At 31.9% G+C, this 16525-nt stretch overlaps 1 pseudogene; it reads left to right on the top strand.

Annotated features, from left to right (window-relative positions):
- Positions 1-1502: 1502 nt before the first annotated feature.
- Positions 1503-14929, top strand: LOC129316495 (glucosamine 6-phosphate N-acetyltransferase-like; annotated as a pseudogene).
- Positions 14930-16525: the final 1596 nt, after the last annotated feature.

Genomic DNA, 16525 nt, shown 5'->3' with positions numbered 1-16525 from the left:
TGTAATACTCCCTCCGTACCAAATTATAGGGTGCTTTTAAAGGAATTTTTGCGTTCCACAATATAACACACTTTGAGTAAATTAAGATTTCATTAAATGCATCAATTTTAATATTACCCTTATCTCTCTCTCCAACTAATTTCAATCACTTTTCTTTTCAATATATTATATGATAGGTATTTTAGAAAGTTTATATTTTTGTTTTGAAAAGATAAGATTGTTAAATGTATTTAATAAAGTTTATTGATATGTAAGATTTTATTTAAAAGTGTCTTATAATTTAGGAGGAAGAGAGTATCAATCAATATTAACATAATAAATAATTGCAAACATTCATTCGAAGAAAAAAACTAATTCCAATTCCTTCCATAAAATTTAAAGGAATGCAAGAATTTCCAAATATAGCTGATAATAAGATTAAATCATAATGTCAAACATGTATATTATATATGAATATGTTTAATCAAAATTTCAAGAAAAGTAAATTGACTAATACATTATTGAAATGTTATTCACTTACATGATAGGTTCTCAATATTCACAATTCACTCTTTACTACTTCAATCAATATTTCCTTCCACTAAATCCTCTATTCGAAACAAATGAGAGTTTTAATAATCCCCACTCAAGTTTGATAAACTCCCTCCCAATATTAACAATATTATATTTAATAAAGTTCTTAAATCAATCCAATTTATACCTTAAATTCTTCAATCCTTACAATATTTTATCTTTTTCTATCCAAAACTTTGTTTATATCATTATTGTCTTTTAGATTTGCTTTTAGCACAAGTAGCTAAATTTTAAGGTATATGCATGCGTGTACACCAAACTTAATTACTCTATTAACTCAAAAAATACTTATATCACCCATTTTTATTGAACATCTTAAGTGCATTACAAAACAAATCATAAAACAATATCATGGTTTATGAATCATCAATGGTAAAATTCTCAAAATTCAATTTGTCATATAATAACTTCATAATCAAATTCCTTTACAATTTTCAAGTTAACTTCCACTAAATAGCACCCTCAAATCAGTCATGCTTTTTATCCTAACTAACAGAATTTTAAAAAATACAAAATCAAGCAAGCTCTCCTAACAGGTATATTACCGAACACCTCGCAAGCAATATAATATTTAAATTTTAATAGTAAGCTCTTCTCTTTAAATCCCATTCCAACAACTATCCAACCATTCTACAACATCAAATCATCATACTTTTCCAATAAAATTTCCCAGCCACTTCCCATAAATTCTTTAATATCAGCCTTTAAATTAACCTGACCTCTTAACATCATCCCTTCAACATAGCTATTATTGTGCGTGTATATATATATATATATATAAAACCTGGAGAAAATTAGACCCTGTCTTCACACTTGTCACAACAGCAGGAAAAGGGAAAACCCACAATCACAATGCACAATACATATACGAGATTAGCGTAGGGAAGGGAAGAAATCTCTCACCTTAGATCATTAACGTTGGGAACAGCATGAAGAAGGAAGGAAGAACAGTTGCAACACTGAACAGGGGAGACTTGACACTGCTACACATTCAGGGAAGAGGAAGAACCAATGGCACTTCCACAGTCACCAGCGACGAACGGACAACGATGAAGGGAAAGGGAGACGATTCGAACATCCACAACCACACAACCAGAACGACGACGGCAGCAACGATGAACAATGGAGGCCATGGTTCGATGCTCTCCCTCTCTCTCTTCCTCTCTCTCTCTCTCACACCCCTTGCACTCTCTTTGACGATGCACAGACGGACTAGAGGGAGTCAAAAACCAGACGCACTCACACCCCACAGATGCAGTGACGACTCTATACTTATGAAGGAGGGAGAGCTGTCGCACGGGCAAGGAAGGATAGGAGAGAAAACGAAGTAACTTCGGCGAGCTTGCAGTGACTTGTTCATTTTCCGTCTTTTTATCAGATTTGCACCAGCTTTACATATTTCTCTGCTGCTGTCATACTTCAACAGCAATTATGGACTTGTAGGAGTAATGAAATTTTTTTGCTGTCACTTAGTAAAGCTAAATTCGCGGTGTAGTAGTTCCTAGGGGTCAGATATGGGTCATCAGTTCCTTTTTCATTCATTGCACTAATTGACTTTTTGTTTTAGCACAGAAGTTTAACTAAGTTATTTAATGTGATTTTACGGTCCAAGAAAATGCCTGATGAGTGGAGGAGAAGTACATTAATTCCTATTTATAAAAATAAAGGAGATATTCAGAATTGTACTAACTATAGAGGGATTAAACTCATGAGCCACACAATGAAATTGTGGGAGAAAGTAATTGAGCACAGGTTGAGATTGGAGACAAGTATTTCTGAGAATCAATTTGGTTTTATGCCAGGTAGATCAACTACAGAGGCGATTTATCTACTAAGGGGATTAATGGAAAAGTATCGTTGTAAAAATAAAGATCTACACATGGTTTTTATTGATTTGGAAAAAGCTTATGACCGTATACCAAGAGAAGTGCTTTGGAAAGCGTTGGAAAAAAAGGGAGTACGGATTGCTTATATTAAAGCCATACAAGATATGTATGCGGGGGTAAAAACTAGTATAAGAACGCCTAGTGGTCAAACAAAGGATTTTCCTATAAAGATTGGGCTACATCAGGGATCATCTCTGAGTCCTTATTTGTTCAACTTGATTTTAAATGTTTTGACGGAACATATTCAAGAGGAAATCCCGAAATGTATGCTCTTCGCGGATGATATAGTTCTTATAGCAGAGACAAGAGAAGAGGTTAATTGCAAACTTGAGTTATGGAGGAGGACATTGGAGTCGAAAGGTTTTCGTCTGAGTAGAAGTAAGACGGAATATTTATATTGTAAATTTGATAAAGGACTATTCGAAAATAATTTGGAAGTGAAATTGGGAGATCAAATTATACCTCAAGTGGAAAAGTTTAGATATTTGGGAGCCATTATCCAAAATGATGGCGAAATCAGTGGAGATATTTCACATAGAATTCAAGCTGGGTGGTTTAATTGGAGAAAAGCTAAAGGAGTTATTTGTGACCGTAAGGTGCCTAATAAACTTAAAGGAAAGTTTTATCGTACTGCTATCAGACCGGCAATGTTATATAGTAGTGAATGTTGGGCTCTAACGGGACAGCAAGAGCATAAAGTTGGAGTAGCAGAGATGAGAATGTTACGATGGATGTGCGGACATACACGTAAAGATAAAATTCGAAATGAGCACATACGTGAAAAAGTGAGGGTGGCACCTATTGAGGAAAAAATGGTAAAAAATCGGTTGAGATGGTTTGGGCATGTACAAAGAAGACCAAGGGAGGCACCAGTGAGAAGAGTGGAACATATAACTTTGAGTCCGATTAAGAGAGGTAGAGGAAGGCCTAAGAGAACACTCTTGGAAGTTGTTGAACGTGATCTCTTAATTAATAATATTTCTAAAAGCTTAATAAATGATAGAGCACAATGGCGTCTTGCAATCCATGTAGCCGACCCCACCTAGTGGGATAAAGGTTTGTTGTTGTTGTTGTTGTTGTTGTTGTTGTTGTTGTTTTAGCACAGAAGTTTAGGTGTTTCCAACAGTGCCTTTTGTCTTAGATCATGTCAAGTACATTGGTTTTGTCCTTACAAGTTCTTTAAATGAATTATCTAATTATTTAGTCTAATGACTCCTCATATATACTTATATGCTATGTAATTAATGTCAAATAATGGGAAAAAATCAGATTAAGGAGGAATAACTAAACCAGGGATATCATAGAGCTATTCAATTCATTTCATATGAGTATTAGTTAAACCTTTAGTGTTGCAACTCAAATTTATTCATTTAGATTGTGCTTCAAATTTCATACTTCCTTTCATAACTGTCACTTTTCATGCCTACATTTCATTTCATAACCTCAGATTGCTTCTTGATGAATGTTTCATGTTGAGGTTAGCAGATTTTGTGCCATTCTCCATATCATCAATACCTATAGTAATAGTCTCAATTTTTTTTTTTTGTTAGTGATGTCAATATAACAGAAGTTGATACATTTTGTTAACTCTTGTTTCTTAAGGAAAAACTCTATACTTTCCGTTTCATTTTCATCTTTCCTATATGCCTTTAATTTGTGTATTTCATGATCCATTGATATGTTTTCCTTTAATTCATTCTGTCATTAACATATGATGCCTCCTTTTAAAAGGAAGTTTTCAAGGTTAATGATGCAGGACAAAGAAAACCAAGATCCCAGTGGTATGAGACTTCACCTAGTTCACCGTCTAACCGTGGACAATCTGTCTTTCAAGACAATCAAACTGAAGATGTTAGTGACCAACTTATTTGATAGTATTCAAGTACATGTTGGATCATCTATGTTTCTTTTGGTAAAGATAATGTGGTATTAAGTGAGTTAATCATAAAGTTTTACCCAGTTCAAGATTCAAATTGGCTGTGCTGGGTAGTTTCTGAATAGGTACCTGTCACTTTGTCAAATCTTCATGGTTTCATTTTGTGTAGTTGAATAGTTTTTTTTTTCTTTTTCCTTTAACAGCATACTGATTTGACATCTTCCAATCTACTTACACCGTAATGCCTTTTGCCACTAGCCTACATTAGGTTTGTGTTATGTACTTATAGTATTGGTAACATCCCATATTTTAACAAATTGTGTTTTATGAGAGAAATCTATCTTTTGAAGTTTTTTTTATCAACTGTGATTTTAGTTTTTAGTCTAATTCTTTGTGATCCCTTCATACTATTAGTACTTCCACTCAGTTCTTCATGACAATCGTGGATCTGTGTTTTTTATTAATTGTCACATGATCTTTCTTCAATTATTTAGCTTATGTCCAGTACAAGCATTTTATTCTCTTTACTGCTACATCTTTTTTGTTTCTGTAGCAACTGTTCTTTGGACTTTTTTTTTTTTTGTCTAACTTTATTATGAACTGTTATAATTACCACATGATGTAACTAATTTCATTGGTTACCACCGATGTCATTCATGTTTTAGTCATTATTAAGTTAACTGACTTGTAACATGTAGTTTTTGTATTTCTTTAGTTATTTACTTTATGGTTCTGCATATTATAGAAGAATTAGCATAGTTAAGATATGGTCACAGATGAGAATTTTGATTCAGAGGGTGCTGACATCTTCAAGTTATTGTAGGGTCAAGTTATGTCTAATTAATTTGTTAAACGATTTAGTGTGTATTATCATTATTTGCTACAACCTACCACTGTATAGGCATATTATTTCCCTAATTCTATAGCAGAAATCTATGTCTTAGTCTGCTACTTGTCTTCTGCCTCCTTTTTATTTAACCGTGAGTGGACTGCTACTGTAAATATGATATTGTAGCTACTTGATTGTACTTTTCCCCCTATTTATCAGTATGTGTGTATATAGAACTAGATCATGTTTTTTATATCCATGTCTATTTTGTGGGTATACTAAATTCCTGATATAAAGCTATATTATTATCTGAACTAATTAAAACTATAGGTTTTTTGTCAGAAAATGTTATATATTCATTTTTTTCTTTAATAGCATACTAATTTGACATCTTCCATCCAGTTATTTTCTTTGTTCTCATCTTACTTAGATCCTGCAAAATCTTACTTTTTCCCCCTCAACAGTTAACATGATATACCATTATTTGTTGAACAGGGAATGGGGTAGTTTCAAATTTTTCATATGCAGCTCGCGTGTCTATTCCTGAGTTTGAACAGTTCGAGAATTTTAAAAGGGTTGTGTTGAAGGAAAAAAAAGGGCAGATCTTATATGTATTTTTTATGGGGTTTCACCAAAATGGATTGATGGGGTTTCATTATAAGTTTATACATCCTAAACCAGGAAGTTGGAGGATGCCATGTAAAAGAAGAATGAGACATCATCAAGTTCCAACCAAAATGAATTTTTTAAATATGAATTTGGTTTGCCATATTGAAACACTGCAGACAGGTTTGTGAACATAAATGTTATTATTGAATTTTATGCATTTTGTCTCTATGCAAGTTTGTCATCTCAAATTAATATTAACACATCTAATAGACTTGTGATAACCCAAGAATTTAAGGGAAAAAAAATTAAAAAATTAATTATATAGCAATTATATAAATTCTTGGAATAAATGTGATAAGAAAGAAAGCTAGTGCAGTGGTAGCAGAATATGAATTCTCTCATTAGGTCACGTGTTCGAATCTGCATTCCCTGTCTTTATTCTTTCTCGTCGTTCTCTGTTCCGTTTCTGTCTGTCTTCATTAGGTTGGGTTGCTGCTGATTCGTTTCTTTTCATTTTTGCCAAGTCGTGTTCAGTGGATCCCTCTTGTTCAACTGTAGGTTTCGTTTCCTTCTTCTTGGTGTACGCGCTGTCAGCTTTTCTGAGGTGACGAGTTTGAACTCTTTCATTTGCTGGTTTTGTTGTGCATGTGAATGGAAGGAATAAGGGAGTTGAATGCTGAAAGAAAAATTGTTCTTCTCTATGCTGCTGTCGCTGCTCTGCGTGTAGTTACAAATTTCATTTATCTGCTGTTGTGTGCGCGCATGAGGCTACAGAGGGTCAGCATGTTCTGTTGTGGCTGTGCGTGAGGAAGCTTAACGTTTAGGTTTTTCTTGCTATGTATATATGCGAACTGATGATTAAAGTGGCAAAACTTGACTCCCCTGTTGCTGTCCGTGACTGTATGTGGATGATCGGAGTTAAAAGAAAAAAAAAATTATTTATGCATGCTTTCTGTTGCTGCTGAGCCGCGCTGTTATAGGAGGGAGAGGACTCAAATTTAAGTTGGAAGTCCATTTTAAAGTTTGATAAAATATGTATGTGTGTGTGTGTGTGAGTCATAATTTTTGGAGTTAAATAAATCTAATTTGAATTGAATATGATTAAAGAAGCTATTAAGAAAAGATGGGAAGGGAGTAGCATGGATATATAACTTAAATAATTAGAATTTATGCACCTAAAGTAATTGGTGTAAAATCTATGAGAAAATTTTTACCTCAAGATTGGGGAAGGTTATAAGTATGAAGGATAATGTTTGGTGGGAGAAGTATGTTAGTATGGAAGCTATGGAATTATGAATGGATGGTTTTGACTAAAACAAATTGGTGGAGATTAGTGATATTAATGATAACACTTATATCAACTCTAAATATAATGTTGGTTTTGGAATTTTAAATGATGATGGTTGGTTTGGAGTTATGATAAAAATTTCATTTTTTGATATTCTGATAGGAAGTGAGGAAGAACAGGACCATGAGCAGAATTAAAGAAAAGAATATCTTTGAGAATTTGAAAGTCTGACGAATAAGTGAATAGCATTCCATTTAATTTATTTTTAACAGTCTTTCACTGAAATATTTTATTCTTATGAATTACATTAATTTTAAAAATTATGAAAGATCAATGAAGGACAAACGAGTTATGATATGTGCATTTATTATTTTCAAAAGTGTGTTTTCAAGATTGATGAAAGTATTTTTGTATGGTTGTTAAGCTTTGGAATGTATTGGCTATTCAATTATTGCAAGTTTGGTATATTAGTTATAAAGTATGATTTTCACAAATTTTGAGAATTGAAACAATTCGTACGAGTTTGACATTAAGAATGGTAATTTTATTACAGCAGCAATTATTCCTCTCGCATCTTTGAAACGTGAATTTTTAAGAGGACTCTAAACAGAACACTGTTGTAACATCCCAAAATTTTAAGACTCGGATTTATAAAAATAAAATAAAATAAAATATCTATAATTAAATTAAAATTTAGAATAATTTGATAGAGGTCCAGAGTTTGAATTTTACTAAGCAAAAGTTTAGTTTTATTTGATTTTTAACTATGGAAAAAATTACCAAAGTTGACCCAGGCTTTTGTGCAATAATAAAAAATATTGGGTCCTTTCTTGTAATTTGCCTCAAAATGTTTTAGCATTAGTTTTAAAGAGCAAAACAGACCAGAAACACAGAGAAAATGAACAAGGAAAGAAACGCACAAACGGGAGAGAGAGAGAGAGGAAGAAGAGAAGAGAAAGGGAGGGAGTTAGGCTTGGATCTAGAAGTCTTTGCGACTGTTGCGAGCTCAGCTACACGATAGGTGAACTCCCTACTTCAATCCTCCTCTCTTTCTCTTGATTTTCTTCAATTTTTGGAAGAGGAAATTTTTGGATTTTGATCCTAAAGGCTTTATTCTTGTAAGCTTTTGTTTCTTTGGATCCTAGGGAGCATGTTTTGAGTTTCTATATAGTGATCTAATATTTTGAGTGGATAATTGGATGAAAAGAGGTGTTTTGGGCACAAAATAAACCTTGAGAAATTGGGTTTTTGCTCTTCAATAGTTTAAGCTTATTGATTTAGTTATAATTTTTCTATTTGAGCCCAATAAGATTTAAATTAAGGTTTGGTTTTCATTATAAGGGCTAATGGTGAAAGTTGGTGATACTAAGTGAAGGTTTTTATTGATAAAAAATTATATAAATTGAAAATTAGCCTAATGATGGCTAATAAATGGTTTTGGTGGTTAAGTGATACTATGTGAATGTTTGGTTTAATATATGGACTATTAGGGTGGATTATGACTCATTGACCCAAGTTGTGTGGTATGAGTTATAGTTTTCATTAATGCTATTTATTATTATAAGTGATGTGGATCACTTATATGTTATAGGAAATTGTTGGTGGAACTTATTGAGAAGTAAGGAACAAACCAAGCCCTATTTTGTACAAGGGGAACTCTTTTGGTACCAAAGGGTTGAGGTAACAGAGGAATTTATATTTCTTATTACTTTGTTTTAGTTATTTTTGAATAAATATTACTAGTTATCATGCATTACATATTTTAAAAGATTAAATGTGCTTTATAAGGGGTTATGGGGTACTACTTTGATTATAGTGCAAATATGTTTTCTAATTGTTTAATAACAATGTTTTTATGGAAATGAGATTTATAAATATTATACTACTTTAGAGTGTTGAATGGTCAATACTCAGAAAAGGTAGACAAGAGTAAAAGGCATGATCTCGGTGGGAGTTCACCAATGAGAAGGTGTGGATTTTTGATATTCTATGGCACACTGTCAGTACTCAGTGTTGTCTTACATATTGTGGGCTCAGTGTACTAAAGTGGTTAACGTATTGAGTGTTCGACACCTCTCAGTGGGGGAGGGAATCCAACATATGAAGTGTGAGGTTGAGTGCCTAGGCCAAGGTAGCCCTCACATAGAAAGTAAGTTGGGCTGGTTCTGGGAGGGAGTTAGCTTCAACTGCTTAGGATTCATGTCGAAGGGGCATAGGAGGTTCGGTGGATTAGATCATGCCTTAGATTATGTTTTGTGTCTGTGGAGGTACAAGTAGGTATAAGGCTTACCTGCGAGTTAAAGAGTGCCAGGGGGCATTCTGTTGGTCATGAAAGGCCATACCGGCCTAGGTTATGCATTTATGCATTTTAAATGGCTAAATTATATACTATATTGAATTTATTATTCGTTTATTTGATTATGGCTTACTTTGTAATAATCAATGTAGATTTCGTTGTTACTGAGACTGTGGTTATCTCACCCCTTTTTTTTCAATATTCTAGGTCCAGGCGAAGGATCTAGTGGTGGACGGGAAAAGGAGCAAAGCTAGGGGTTTGCTTGTTATTTGTAAAGAACTGCAACCCCTTTCTTTTGAGCAAATATATTGTAATGTATTTAAGATTAGGGTGCCAGTAGGATATGATTATGTATGTGTGTGTGAATATGTGTGGATTGTGTGCTTGTGTATGAATTTTTGTCTGTTTGTAGACTTGTAGCTAGGAAACTTGGTTATGGTGTGTAGTTTTGATGGATTTAATTAGTAGATCAAGTTTCTATTACAAGCAGATATTTATTTTGATATATATGTGATTTTATAAGCAAATGCAAAGTGGTTGCATTGCAAATGGTGTGCTATGGGCAAACATACACCTTGGATAGAGAGAGTGGGTGCGTGGGCCCCACAAGGAGCTCTGAGCTAAGTGAAAATGTTTAGCATATGTATTTATATAAATACATGGTATTTGAATTGATTTGTGACCACTCTTGTATGATTTGTGCATTTTGAGGGTTTAGGGTCCATTTTGGGAAATGGCACCTGGGTGGTCAAATTTTGATGTATGGAGGTTTTCTATCATTTGAATGTTCTATCAGGTGTTTTTAGTCTTATTTGACGTGTCCAAAGTGTTCCCACAGGTTTGTGACCATTAGGATGAGATTTGGACAATTTTGAAAATGGTTTTTACCAAAAAGCTGCACTTTTGCATCCCGGTGTCCAAATCTTAATCCGACCGTTGGATTTCTCTAAAATTTGGGTCACAAGTAAAACCTTTTATAAGATTCGTGTGGGCTTTGGAATCACATCGATCAGATATCGGACGGAGAAATGACGCACTCCGGAATTTGGTCTGGAGGTGCTGTCATGACAGCATTAAATTGCTGTCATGACAGCTACAGTGTTGATGTTGTAACCTGCACAAAATTTAATCCGTCTGTTGGATCTTTTCAAAATTTAGTATGCTAATAGTATTTTTTAAAAGTGACATGTGGACTTTGGAATCACTCCGATCGGAGGTCAGATGATGAAATGGTGCATTCCAAAAGTTGGTCCGGAAGTGCTGTCATGACAGCTTTTTAGCTATCATGACAGCAAAAATAATCAATTTTTTAACATGTCTAATTTTCAATCTGACCGTTAGATCTTTTTGAAATTTGGTATACTTATAGTACCATTTGAATGTGATGTGTGAGCTTTAAAATCACTTCGATCGGAGGTCAAATGATGAAACGGTGCCTCCCAGAAGTTGGCCCAGGAGGGCTGTCATGCTGTCATGACAGCATCTTTTTATTTCACTTTCGTCTAGCTTGCTTCTGCGTGCTATAGGTAGAACCTATAAATTTTTTTTAAAGGCTTTAAATGGTTTGTTTCCTAAGTTGGTTTTAGAATTAATTCCTTAACCACACTTAGTTTATTTGAATTGTGTGATTTTTGGATAACACTCGGGGCAAGTGTTACAACTGTTACTAACGGCAGTTCCATTAGCTCGTAGCGCATTGTGGTTAAACACTAGCTAGTTTGTTTCATGAGCTTTATTCTCACATTTGGTATTCGTGAGTTTTGTACCCACATTTGATTCTATGGCTTGAGTTGTATTTGGTTATTTACCCTTGTGGATTGTGTGTCCATGTTTGTTTTTCATAGCTTTGGCTGCATTTGGTTACTTACCCTCGTGGACTGTGTGTCCACATTTGTAACATGTTTTGTTGAGTTCTTAAAATTTTAAATGTTGACTAATATGTGTTTTTGAAATTTACATGATTTTGCCTATCAATTATACCACTCTGAGTTATATGTGAGTAAATTGTTTTCTTTAAGCATAATAATATAAATTGCTTTCAATTTACTCTCATTTTACAATTATGGTTATGACTTATAGGACTATAAATTTATTTTGTGGAATTACTTTTAATTAGTTTACACCATTATTAGAGTTTGTTGATTTAAATTTTAAAAATTTTACTTTGGGAATACTATTCACTAAAAAACTTATTTTGGTCTCGGATTTGTTAGTTGACACTAATCCCACCATCGACTTCTGAAGGGCAATATAAACTGCATTGGGTGGAAATTTTTGATTGGTACTGTTACTTTTGATGTAAATATGTAAGTCGTATGTATTTTGATTTAAAAGAAAGATTAGTGCTCCACATAGATTGTTGTTAGAGTTTTATTTTGATTTATATATTGGTTGCTGGCTGGAGGGAGCTATGCTCCTAATTTATACTATCATCTGTAAAAAAATTTGTTGTAAAATTTTCAGGAGATCCTAATTACAGCAAAGGTTCTGCCAAAATTTCTACAAAAACGTTGAAGTCTTCTTATGATAAGTAATAGTAAAAGTGTTATAAATTCTATATAATCTAATTATTTTTAAAAAAATAAATTGAATTTTTCATGTTACAGCTTACAAGAATGCGCGATGTAGTTTGCGCCTGTGCCAATAACCCTCTATTTTTTAGGCGTGACAAGACTTCTATACCTATTTTGTTTTATTGCAAGTGAATTTTTTTTTCATTCTTATAAGCAATGGAAAGAGCATTATTTCATCATTGAGAAAATTGCATAACTTTTTAGTTTTTTAATATAATTTATTTACCGATAATTTTTTTAACTTTCCCTTCTTTTCATATTTAAAGTTCTTTTTTTTTTTTTAGTTCCTCCATATTTATAGCATTGTAGATGCAATGATATGATTAGATATTGATCATATATTTGTAACATTCGTTTAAAAAAAATTCCAATTGAGTAAAATTTAAGTGTACGTTTTTCGGACATTATGAAGGACAGAAGGAGCAAATTTTTAATGCAGAATTAGAAGATTTTTTTATTTGCTTTATAAAAAAAATTTAATGCCTTGCTTTCATTGAATGTTGCAAGGAGATAATATATTATTAAAATATTTATATTAAATAAAGATAAAATTAAAAATTTATTAAATTTTTGAATAGATTTAATGTGTTTTAATTTTTTTTTAATTTCATTAGATGTGGTTCATAATCAAGATTAAAGGAGTATTTTCTTACACAAATTTCTTTGATTAAGACTATCAAATTAGTAATTTTTTAAGAAATGTGGGACAAAATTTTTTTTTGGGGGGGGGGTCCCCGCGGTGTCGCGCATACTCTCACTCTCGTCTTCGTCTCGTCTCTTTGCCAAGTTCCCAAATTCATTTTCGTTGTCTTCAACAATCGACATTCGACCGTCTTTCTCCCTCATCCCCAAATCCCCGGGAAATCGACGGCATCTCCTAGCTTTCCGGTGACGTCTTCTGGCTCCCCAGTCCCCAGCAGTCAGCTAGTGCGTGCCTCGTTCTTGTTCTTTTCGGGGTAAACTTTCATTATCTATGTCCTTCCTATATTGTTAGCTCTGCTGTTAAATCTCTTTCACACTGCTGCTTTTCCTCTGTCGAGATTTGATTTTTAGGGTTTAATTTGAATTTGGCAATATGAACACAGTTACTTTCTGTAGCAGACCTGTGCGACCGGAATTTCCTTTAAAGCTACCTATATACCCTGAGAAAAGAGACCTTTATTAACTTCTGATCTAATTTCCATTTATTAATTCTATTGCGAATTGTTGTTATTTTAAACCATCATTATTTAATACTTCTTCAAATAGAAGTTACACCTAATATTTATAAACAACTATAACACATCTTAAACAATTCAAATTGTTCTTGATTCAGCATTTCCTATCTCTCTTTAACATATTCCAATTCTAATATTTAAATTGGGCATTTCAAGGAAATCATAGTCTATCACCTTGGCACTATTATAACTATCAACTTCCATAATGACTTTATTTCCTTTCAGACATTTTCATTAACTCCATGATACATTCAAGTTGCATCTTTCCATTTGACTCCGCCAGGAATTCCCATAAACGTTATAGTAATCTTTCTCTATTTTTTCTTGCCTTGTACTAACATGAAGATTAAGTGCTTCATAATTGTCAAGCATCGAACAAGACTACAAACACATTCTCTTTAATAAATAAATTCTTCTTAGTAAGCTAGGAATCAAAGATTGAAATTGTCATTTTTTATATTCTTCTAGCCACCAAAGAAATTTTTGACTGCACCTGCCAACCTAATTTTGATCATGAGTAAATTGGTGGTATTTCAGTGCTGCGTATGTGCTTCAATCATTAATTTGCTTATTATATGATCATTTTTTGCTGAGAAGAAGGTAAGAGAGTGAATCAAACTTTAAAATTGTCGTCCTTTAAAGTTGTTATTGCTAGGTTCTTGTGCAGTGTTGCTGCTAATGTTATGTCTGTCACTGACTAGGTTTTTACTTTTGTTTTTATTGAGACGAATTATGAATGGGTACGATTTGGTTATGATGCAGTTAATATTAATCATATTCACTGTCACATCAATTTTCTTGGGAATTAATTGGAATTCCGTTCATCTTTTGGGAAACTCTCTCTTAGTTGCTCTTTATGTCGATAATAATCTGAATTTTGAAATAACTACTTCACTTTTTTTCTGTGTCATATATATTTTGGAAAAAAGTATTATGGATTACCATGTTCTGCTAACACTGGTAGCTATGGTTTACTGTGTCACTCAAGATAATGGCAGTCAAAATAACTGTTTTTGTACTGCGGAAATTGACCAAGGTTGTTTTTTCTTTTTAAAAAAAATTATTGAGGGTATAATTATAGAGTTAGAAAAATGAAATATGTGGCATTCGCCTTTTGGTACTAATAATAAATTTATATTACTCTTACTTTTTGAGGATAACTGAAAAATGCTCTTATAGTATTCAGTTGTTGGTTTGAATGAATTGTATCCACTCTGTAACTTTTAGAGGAACAGAAGCTGCGGTGAAGAAGATGCAGAACAGTGACACATTTGGCCAAGAGCAAAACTTCTAGAGTCAGAAGATTAGAGATCTCAGACAAGGGAAAAGGTTTTATGGAGTTACCACAACAACTTAGCATCTGTGATTCCGTATCTGACAAGGAATTCTAGGATCGGTTTCTCGAGCTCGGTTCGCCCGGAGATGATCATGTTATATGTGTCATAGAGGATGAACTTCGTGAGAGGGTTATTGCAACAGGGAGTGTATTCATTGAAAAGAAATTCCTAGGAAATTGTGGCAAGCTTGGTCATATTGAAGATGTTGTTGATTCCAGTGCACGAGGGAAGCAACTGGGAAAGAAAGTGATCAAGTTCCTTACAGATCATGCTCGTTCAAGGGGTTGCTATAAGGTAATACTTGATTGCAGCCATGAGAACAAAGTGTTCTACGAGAAGTGTGGATTCAAGCAGAGATTAGTTCAGATGGCCATGTATTTTGTTTGATGACTGACTAATAGTGCAGGTTTGGTTTTCTGATAGTGAAAAGTTACTTTGTTAAAAATTAGTTTGAGCAAAGTCAGTTTAATAAAAATTATTTGTTGTAACAAGTTTGTATTTGAATATATTTTTTGAAAAATTAGTTTCGTAAATTGAAAGTTATTTAGATTATAATAATAAAATATATTTTTGAATGTATAATTATTAAAAAAATACATTGATTTATGATTATGTATAATTTTTATCATACAAATGTAATATATTTAAAATATTTAAAAAATATAATAAAAATTTGAAATAACAAGAAATTTGATAGGTTGAATAATAAAAATAAAATAAATGTTTCAATATATATTAATATTAAAAATTTACATAATTCAAAAATATACTTTCTCCGTTAAAAATGTAAGGCAATTTTAATTGAATTTCACCTTTCAATAAAGTGGTTATTTATTTTTAAATTAATCTTATCTTTTCATATTTATTTCAATTAAACACTCTACAATAAATATAAAATTATTATTAATAGAGTCACTTAAAAAAAAAGGTATAATTATATTTCAAAAGACTAAAAATATTTTATATTTTTGAATATTTAATTCTTTAAAAATATTTTACATTTTTTAATAGAAGGAATATATGATAGATTTTGTATTAAAAAAAGTTTAACCAACTAGACAAATGTTTATTGGTTAATAAAAATTTTAAATAATATAAAATTTAATATATTGAACTAAAATTTTTTAAATATTTGAATATATATATACACATATATCAAGGCTAAATATTAATATGATTATTATTGAATCTATAATGTTAAAAACTTGATCTCTAATTATTATTATTATTATTATTTAAATGATGGTTATATTTCCAATGAGTTGATAATATTTTTTAAATAAAAAAAATAATAAATTAAATTTGAAGTAACACAGTCAAATAACAATTCACTTTTTAAAAGATCTATCCTCTTACATCCACCAAATACACTATTAATAATATTCTCAAAAAACTTTTAGAATGCACTTTCATTTTCATACTTTTAGGGTAGCATAATGTTTTGCCAACTTTATTTTGTGTTCTCTCGAATGTATCATGATTTGAATTTAAATTTGGTTTTGAATCAAATCCTCTATTTGAAATATTGTATGCCTAGAAATATGTGAATTTTGATCTGATCCAAATTCATGGGTTATTATAATTATTTTTGTAATTTTGAATTCCTTCTAGACCTTATTTAAAATTCCACCTACTCTACTCTTCTCTCTCTCTCTCTCTCTCTCTCTCTCTCTCTCATGTTTTTACTATCGGTGATATTGATACCATTGTCTTTCATTGAATGAAGAAAAGAAGTAAGCTTATTACTTTTAATCTTTTATTTTTGAATATTAGCTCTTCTCTTTTATTTTTATAATTTTTTACACTATCCAAATAAAAATTTTTACATAAATAAATTTTAGAAAAAATTAATTATTTGGTCATTATAGTTTTGACCTAATTATAACTCAAACCTTACATTTTAACTTGTTATAACTCAGTTTTAAAATTTTGACTCAATTGCAAATCAGTTTTTGAACTTTGCCTCTTATAATTTAATTCATATAGTTTTAACATTTTAAATATTAGTCTCTATATTTTAAACAATAAAATTATAAAGATT

This window comes from Prosopis cineraria, unplaced genomic scaffold (assembly GCF_029017545.1).
Source record: "Prosopis cineraria cultivar Desert tree isolate PC_DT_omini unplaced genomic scaffold, ASM2901754v1 PC7, whole genome shotgun sequence".
NCBI classification, from domain to species: domain Eukaryota; kingdom Viridiplantae; phylum Streptophyta; class Magnoliopsida; order Fabales; family Fabaceae; genus Prosopis; species Prosopis cineraria.
Note: the sequence above shows the minus strand (reverse complement) of the source record. Positions and strands in the feature narration are given on the sequence as shown.